The following is a 7,500-nucleotide window of genomic DNA, read 5'->3' as shown; positions in this document are numbered from 1 at the left end:
CCGCCCGCGCAGGCGGCGCCATTTTTTTTCGTGCCGTGCAGCCACGCGGCGTGCAGCGTTCGATTTACGCGGGTGCGTACGGTGGTCGACGACTTGCAACAACGTCACGGGTGGTCGGTTAGACGAAATGCGCTCGGGGTTGCCCGGGTAGACCGCGGTCGGTGGGACGGGAGAAGATTTGTTCATGTCGGGTGAAAAAAAAATTACCAGATGGTAATAAGGACAGTGTGCATGTTGTATTATCACTGTCCCAATCCGCGCGCGCCCGGTGGTCGGTGTCGTAGGTGGTCGGCCGCACTGCTACGCGGGACCGCCTGGCGGCCGGCTAGCGGGACGCGATTTGCGTCCCGCCCGCGCAGGCGGCGCCATTTTTTTTCGTGCCGTGCAGCCACGCGGCGTGCAGCGTTCGATTTACGCGGGTGCGTACGGTGGTCGACGACTTGCAACAACGTCACGGGTGGTCGGTTAGACGAAATGCGCTCGGGGTTGCCCGGGTAGACCGCGGTCGGTGGGACGGGAGAAGATTTGTTCATGTCGGGTGAAAAAAAAATTACCAGATGGTAATAAGGACAGTGTGCATGTTGTATTATCACTGTCCCAATCCGCGCGCGCCCGGTGGTCGGTGTCGTAGGTGGTCGGCCGCACTGCTACGCGGGACCGCCTGGCGGCCGGCTAGCGGGACGCGATTTGCGTCCCGCCCGCGCAGGCGGCGCCATTTTTTTTCGTGCCGTGCAGCCACGCGGCGTGCAGCGTTCGATTTACGCGGGTGCGTACGGTGGTCGACGACTTGCAACAACGTCACGGGTGGTCGGTTAGACGAAATGCGCTCGGGGTTGCCCGGGTAGACCGCGGTCGGTGGGACGGGAGAAGATTTGTTCATGTCGGGTGAAAAAAAAATTACCAGATGGTAATAAGGACAGTGTGCATGTTGTATTATCACTGTCCCAATCCGCGCGCGCCCGGTGGTCGGTGTCGTAGGTGGTCGGCCGCACTGCTACGCGGGACCGCCTGGCGGCCGGCTAGCGGGACGCGATTTGCGTCCCGCCCGCGCAGGCGGCGCCATTTTTTTTCGTGCCGTGCAGCCACGCGGCGTGCAGCGTTCGATTTACGCGGGTGCGTACGGTGGTCGACGACTTGCAACAACGTCACGGGTGGTCGGTTAGACGAAATGCGCTCGGGGTTGCCCGGGTAGACCGCGGTCGGTGGGACGGGAGAAGATTTGTTCATGTCGGGTGAAAAAAAAATTACCAGATGGTAATAAGGACAGTGTGCATGTTGTATTATCACTGTCCCAATCCGCGCGCGCCCGGTGGTCGGTGTCGTAGGTGGTCGGCCGCACTGCTACGCGGGACCGCCTGGCGGCCGGCTAGCGGGACGCGATTTGCGTCCCGCCCGCGCAGGCGGCGCCATTTTTTTTCGTGCCGTGCAGCCACGCGGCGTGCAGCGTTCGATTTACGCGGGTGCGTACGGTGGTCGACGACTTGCAACAACGTCACGGGTGGTCGGTTAGACGAAATGCGCTCGGGGTTGCCCGGGTAGACCGCGGTCGGTGGGACGGGAGAAGATTTGTTCATGTCGGGTGAAAAAAAAATTACCAGATGGTAATAAGGACAGTGTGCATGTTGTATTATCACTGTCCCAATCCGCGCGCGCCCGGTGGTCGGTGTCGTAGGTGGTCGGCCGCACTGCTACGCGGGACCGCCTGGCGGCCGGCTAGCGGGACGCGGCTTGCAGCGTTCGATTTACGCGGGTGCGTACGGTGGTCGACGACTTGCAACAACGTCACGGGTGGTCGGTTAGACGAAATGCGCTCGGGGTTGCCCGGGTAGACCGCGGTCGGTGGGACGGGAGAAGATTTGTTCATGTCGGGTGAAAAAAAAATTACCAGATGGTAATAAGGACAGTGTGCATGTTGTATTATCACTGTCCCAATCCGCGCGCGCCCGGTGGTCGGTGTCGTAGGTGGTCGGCCGCACTGCTACGCGGGACCGCCTGGCGGCCGGCTAGCGGGACGCGATTTGCGTCCCGCCCGCGCAGGCGGCGCCATTTTTTTTCGTGCCGTGCAGCCACGCGGCGTGCAGCGTTCGATTTACGCGGGTGCGTACGGTGGTCGACGACTTGCAACAACGTCACGGGTGGTCGGTTAGACGAAATGCGCTCGGGGTTGCCCGGGTAGACCGCGGTCGGTGGGACGGGAGAAGATTTGTTCATGTCGGGTGAAAAAAAAATTACCAGATGGTAATAAGGACAGTGTGCATGTTGTATTATCACTGTCCCAATCCGCGCGCGCCCGGTGGTCGGTGTCGTAGGTGGTCGGCCGCACTGCTACGCGGGACCGCCTGGCGGCCGGCTAGCGGGACGCGATTTGCGTCCCGCCCGCGCAGGCGGCGCCATTTTTTTTCGTGCCGTGCAGCCACGCGGCGTGCAGCGTTCGATTTACGCGGGTGCGTACGGTGGTCGACGACTTGCAACAACGTCACGGGTGGTCGGTTAGACGAAATGCGCTCGGGGTTGCCCGGGTAGACCGCGGTCGGTGGGACGGGAGAAGATTTGTTCATGTCGGGTGAAAAAAAAATTACCAGATGGTAATAAGGACAGTGTGCATGTTGTATTATCACTGTCCCAATCCGCGCGCGCCCGGTGGTCGGTGTCGTAGGTGGTCGGCCGCACTGCTACGCGGGACCGCCTGGCGGCCGGCTAGCGGGACGCGATTTGCGTCCCGCCCGCGCAGGCGGCGCCATTTTTTTTCGTGCCGTGCAGCCACGCGGCGTGCAGCGTTCGATTTACGCGGGTGCGTACGGTGGTCGACGACTTGCAACAACGTCACGGGTGGTCGGTTAGACGAAATGCGCTCGGGGTTGCCCGGGTAGACCGCGGTCGGTGGGACGGGAGAAGATTTGTTCATGTCGGGTGGTCGGGTGAAAAAAAATTACGTAGCACTGTTACGCGCGTCCTAACGTCGTTTACGATGAACACGTATTATTTTCCAGTCGACCGTCCACGGTGGTCCGTCGAGCCGGGGTAGGTCGCATGCGGGCAGCCCGGACGTCGACGTTGCACGGGGTTTCGAAACCGGAGTTTTTGGATCGCGATTTTTTCCAAACCCAATAACTCGTTAACGGTCGGTTTTCGGTGGACGAACCAAAGAGGTGATCTCGTCGGGCGCACCGAATACTATCAGGAATAGTAGGTCCGACGGACGTGATGCGATTTTTAAATATTTTTCGATTGTGCGATTGTGGCGGGGGTATTAGTGTTCGGGTGGGGGGAACCGATACGCGCGCCGATTGCGGTAGTTGACGGGCGCGCGTCCACTGTTGCACGAGCGACGCTACGCCATTACGGGTGGTCGGTTAGACGAAATGTATTATCACTGTCCCAATCCGCGCGCCCGGTGGTCGGTGTCGTAGGCGGTCGGCCGGTACTGCTACTCGGGACCGCATGGCGGCCGGCTAGATTTGCGTCCCGCCATTTTTTTTCGTGCCGTGCCGCCAAGCGGCGTGCGTACGGTGGTCGACGACTTGTAACAACGTCACGGGTGGTCGGTTAGACGAAATGCGCTCGGGGTTGCCCGGGTAGACCGCGGTCGGTGGGACGGGAGAAGATTTGTTCATGTCGGGTGGTCGGGTGAAAAAAAATTACGTAGCACTGTTACGCGCGTCCTAACGTCGTTTACGATGAACACGTTTTATTTTCCAGTCGACCGTCCACGGTGGTCCGTCGAGCCGGGGTAGGTCGCATGCGGGCTGCCCGGACGTCGACGTTGCACGGGGTTTCGAAACCGGAGTTTTTGGATCGCGATTTTTTCCAAACCCAATAACTCGTTATCGGTCGGTGTTCGGTGGACGAACCAAAGAGGTGATCTCGTCGGGCGCACCGAATACTATCAGGAATAGTAGGTCCGACGGACGTGATGCGATTTTTAAATATTTTTCGATTGTGCGATTGCGGCGGGGGTATTAGTGTTCGGGTGGGGGGAACCGATACGCGCGCCGATTGCGGTAGTTGACGGGCGCGCGTCCACTGTTGCACGAGCGACGCTACGCCATTACGGGTGGTCGGTTAGACGAAATGTATTATCACTGTCCCAATCCGCGCGCCCGGTGGTCGGTGTCGTAGGTGGTCGGCCGGCTAGATTTGCGTCCCGCCACTTTTTTTCGTGCCGTGCCGCCAAGCGGCGTGCGTACGGTGGTCGACGACTTGTAACAACGTTAGGCGAAATGCGATTGTGGCGGGGGTATTAGTGTTCGGGCGGGGGGATCCGATACGGGCGCGGATTGCGGTAGTCCACGGGCGCGCGTCCACTGTTACACGAACGACGCTACGCCATTAAGGTGGAAAAACCCGGGATTTTGTAAATTTGTGAGCGGTTCGGTCGTCGGCGTTGCAGTCGACGGCCGGCCGCCGATCACGAACACCACAACAGCAAAGCCACGGGCGACGCCGAAGACGGCGCGTACACCTCGCGGCGCCCACCGGTCGCCGCCAACTGACGGTCGTCCACGTACGCGGGACACCGTCGGTTGAGTGGCCGGTCCGGTGAGAGCCGGCGGAAGGTGACACGCGTCCGCGTTTCGGCCGCCGACCCATCTCGCAATCCGAGTGGCGAAACTCAACCGGCGCCGCGCGTCCACCAGCCGGTGTTTGCGCGGCGCGCGCCAATCCACACCGATGACGACTCCCGTTACCGTTCCGCGTGTCACGAACACTCGACGCCAGAACATTCCCGCCGCGGCCGGCCATCGTCGCCGCGCCCGGCGGTCGCCGGGGCGAAGCCACGGGACGGCGGACTTCGCGTCGCGTCCCGGCTTCCCCCTCGATCTCGGCTGGGGGCCGTTACGAATCGGGCGAGAGCCGGTCTCGGTACGCTCGCCGGGGACCCGTGCACACACCGTCACCCGAACCCGGCGGTCGACCGTCACCCGGTCCGTCTCGTCAACGTGTCGCACTCCGTGTGCCGACCACACCACACACACATTTTGTTGTTGTTGAACCGCGGTCGGTCGCGCGGCCGTGACCCACAGCGGTCCCGGCCACGCGATCGCCCTCGGCGTCGGCTCGCCGCCCCCTTCCGCGGGGCGTCGGACCGGCGCTCGGACGCACGCGTCCCAGGCCGCCACGCGCGTGGCGGTCGCGGGGCGCGGTAGCAGTAAACCCGAGATCCCTGGTTGATCCTGCCAGTAGTCATATGCTTGTCTCAAAGATTAAGCCATGCATGTCTCAGTGCAAGCCGCATTAAGGTGAAACCGCGAAAGGCTCATTAAATCAGTTGTGGTTCCTTAGATCGTACCCAAGTTACTTGGATAACTGTGGTAATTCTAGAGCTAATACATGCCGACAGAGTTCCGACCGTCGCGGCGCTCTCGGGCGTCGCGCGCGGGAGGAACGCTTTTATTAGATCAAAACCGGCCCGTCGCGGCGCGCTTCGTGCGCGTCCCGATCGCGGCCCGCGCAAAGACCTGGTGACTCTGAATAACTTCGAGCTGATCGCACGGTCTCCGTACCGGCGACGCATCTTTCAAATGTCTGCCTTATCAACTGTCGACGGTAGGTTCCATGCCTACCGTGGTGGTAACGGGTAACGGGGAATCAGGGTTCGATTCCGGAGAGGGAGCCTGAGAAACGGCTACCACATCCAAGGAAGGCAGCAGGCGCGCAAATTACCCACTCCCGGAACGGGGAGGTAGTGACGAAAAATAACGATACGGGACTCATCCGAGGCCCCGTAATCGGAATGAGAACACTTTAAAACCTTTAAACGAGGATCAATTGGAGGGCAAGTCTGGTGCCAGCAGCCGCGGTAATTCCAGCTCCAATAGCGTATATTAAAGTTGTTGCGGTTAAAAAGCTCGTAGTCGGATCTGTGTCTGGGCGGTGCCGGACCACCCTGGCGGTCCGGCGTGTCGCGGCCGGCCGTGCCGCGGGACCACGTGTCCCGTCGGCGCGGTCGCCGTCGCGCTCGTCAGCCGTCTCGGGGTGTTAGTTACCGGCACGTCGGCCGGACGTATTGTCGGCAGGCGGACACGTGTCTCGTGCTCCCGGCGCGCCGCGCGGCCACGCGTCGCGCGGCCGTCGGGGTTCGACGACGGCGGCCGCCTACTCCAATCTTGCTGCGCGGTGCTCTTCACCGAGTGCCGTCGGCGGGCCGACACGTTTACTTTGAACAAATTAGAGTGCTCAAAGCAGGCTCAAATCTGGCGGGGCGGCTTCACGGCCGTCTCGTCAAAAGGCCCTGAATACTGGTCGCATGGAATAATGGAACAAGACCTCGGTCCCGCGCATCTCCGCCCTTCGCGGGCGCGCGAAACCGCCCTCCGGGGCGTTTCCGTGCGCGGGCCGCCGGGCCGCGGGCGCCAGTCGCCCGCGCGTCCCGCCGGGCCGGTTTTCGGGACCGGAGGTAATGATCAACAGAGACGGGCGGGGGCATTCGTACCGAGACGTTAGAGGTGAAATTCTTGGATCGTCTCGAGACGAACTGACGCGAAAGCATTTGCCAAGTACGTTCTCGTATGATCAAGAACGAAAGTTAGAGGTTCGAAGGCGATCAGATACCGCCCTAGTTCTAACTGTAAACGATGCCAGCTAGCGATCCGCCGGCGTTTCATTAACGACCCGGCGGGCAGCTTCCGGGAAACCGAAGCTTTTCGGTTCCGGGGGAAGTATGATTGCAAAGTTGAAACTTAAAGGAATTGACGGAAGGGCACCACCAGGAGTGGAGCCTGCGGCTTAATTTGACTCAACACGGGAAACCTCACCAGGCCCGGACACCGGAAAGATTGACAGATTGAGAGCTCTTTCTTGATTCGGTGGGTGGTGGTGCATGGCCGTTCTTAGTTGGTGGAGCGATCTGTCTGGTTAATTCCGATAACGAACGAGACTCTGTCCTGCTAACTAGGCGGGTAAACCCGGGTCGGCGTGGGCGCGGCGCCGGCGGTTTCGGCCGTCTGCGTTCGCGTTCCCGTCGGCTCGGCCCGGTATCCCCGAACGCGTTCGCCCGTCGTCCACGGCGGTCGTCGGGCGCGGCCGCGCCATCCGCGTCCCGGCGTGCGGCGGGCGTGCGGGGGTCGGGGGGCAACCTCCGGTCGCCGTGCGTCAGTCGTGCGCTGGGCTCCGCGGTGAAGCGCGCCGCGTTCGCGGCCGTCGCCGGCGGATCACGATACGTTACTAGGGCTACCGCCGGCTCCCAGGAGCTTAAACTCTTCTTAGAGGGACAGGCGGCGGACGAAAATAGCCGCACGAGACTGAGCGATAACAGGTCTGTGATGCCCTTAGATGTTCTGGGCCGCACGCGCGCTACACTGAAGGAATCAGCGTGTGTTAACATTCCTGGGCCGACAGGCTTCCGGGTAACCCGCTGAACCTCCTTCGTGCTTAGGGATCGTGGCTTGCAATTTTTCCACGTGAACGAGGAATTCCCAGTAAGCGCGAGTCATCAGCTCGCGTTGATTACGTCCCTGCCCTTTGTACACACCGCCCGTCGCTACTACCGATTGAACGACC

At 61.3% G+C, this 7,500-nt stretch overlaps 1 non-coding gene across 1 annotated transcript in view; it reads left to right on the top strand.

The window, feature by feature from the left end:
• The first annotated feature begins 5,161 nt into the window (after positions 1–5,161).
• LOC149053907 (small subunit ribosomal RNA) overlaps positions 5,162–7,500 on the top strand; it is a 2,488-nt gene continuing 149 nt past the window's right edge. Inside the window, exon 1 of the ribosomal RNA XR_016192462.1 lies at positions 5,162–7,500. This exon is cut by the window's right edge and continues 149 nt beyond it. This is a non-coding gene — a ribosomal RNA (small subunit ribosomal RNA).

This window comes from Diuraphis noxia, unplaced genomic scaffold (genome assembly GCF_037042655.1).
Source record: "Diuraphis noxia isolate RWA-SAM2 unplaced genomic scaffold, SU_Dnox_SAM2 contig0022, whole genome shotgun sequence".
In the NCBI taxonomy this organism is placed as follows: Eukaryota; Metazoa; Arthropoda; class Insecta; order Hemiptera; family Aphididae; genus Diuraphis; species Diuraphis noxia.
The sequence above is the reverse complement of the archived record's forward strand: the minus strand, read 5'-3'. Positions and strand labels throughout refer to the sequence as shown.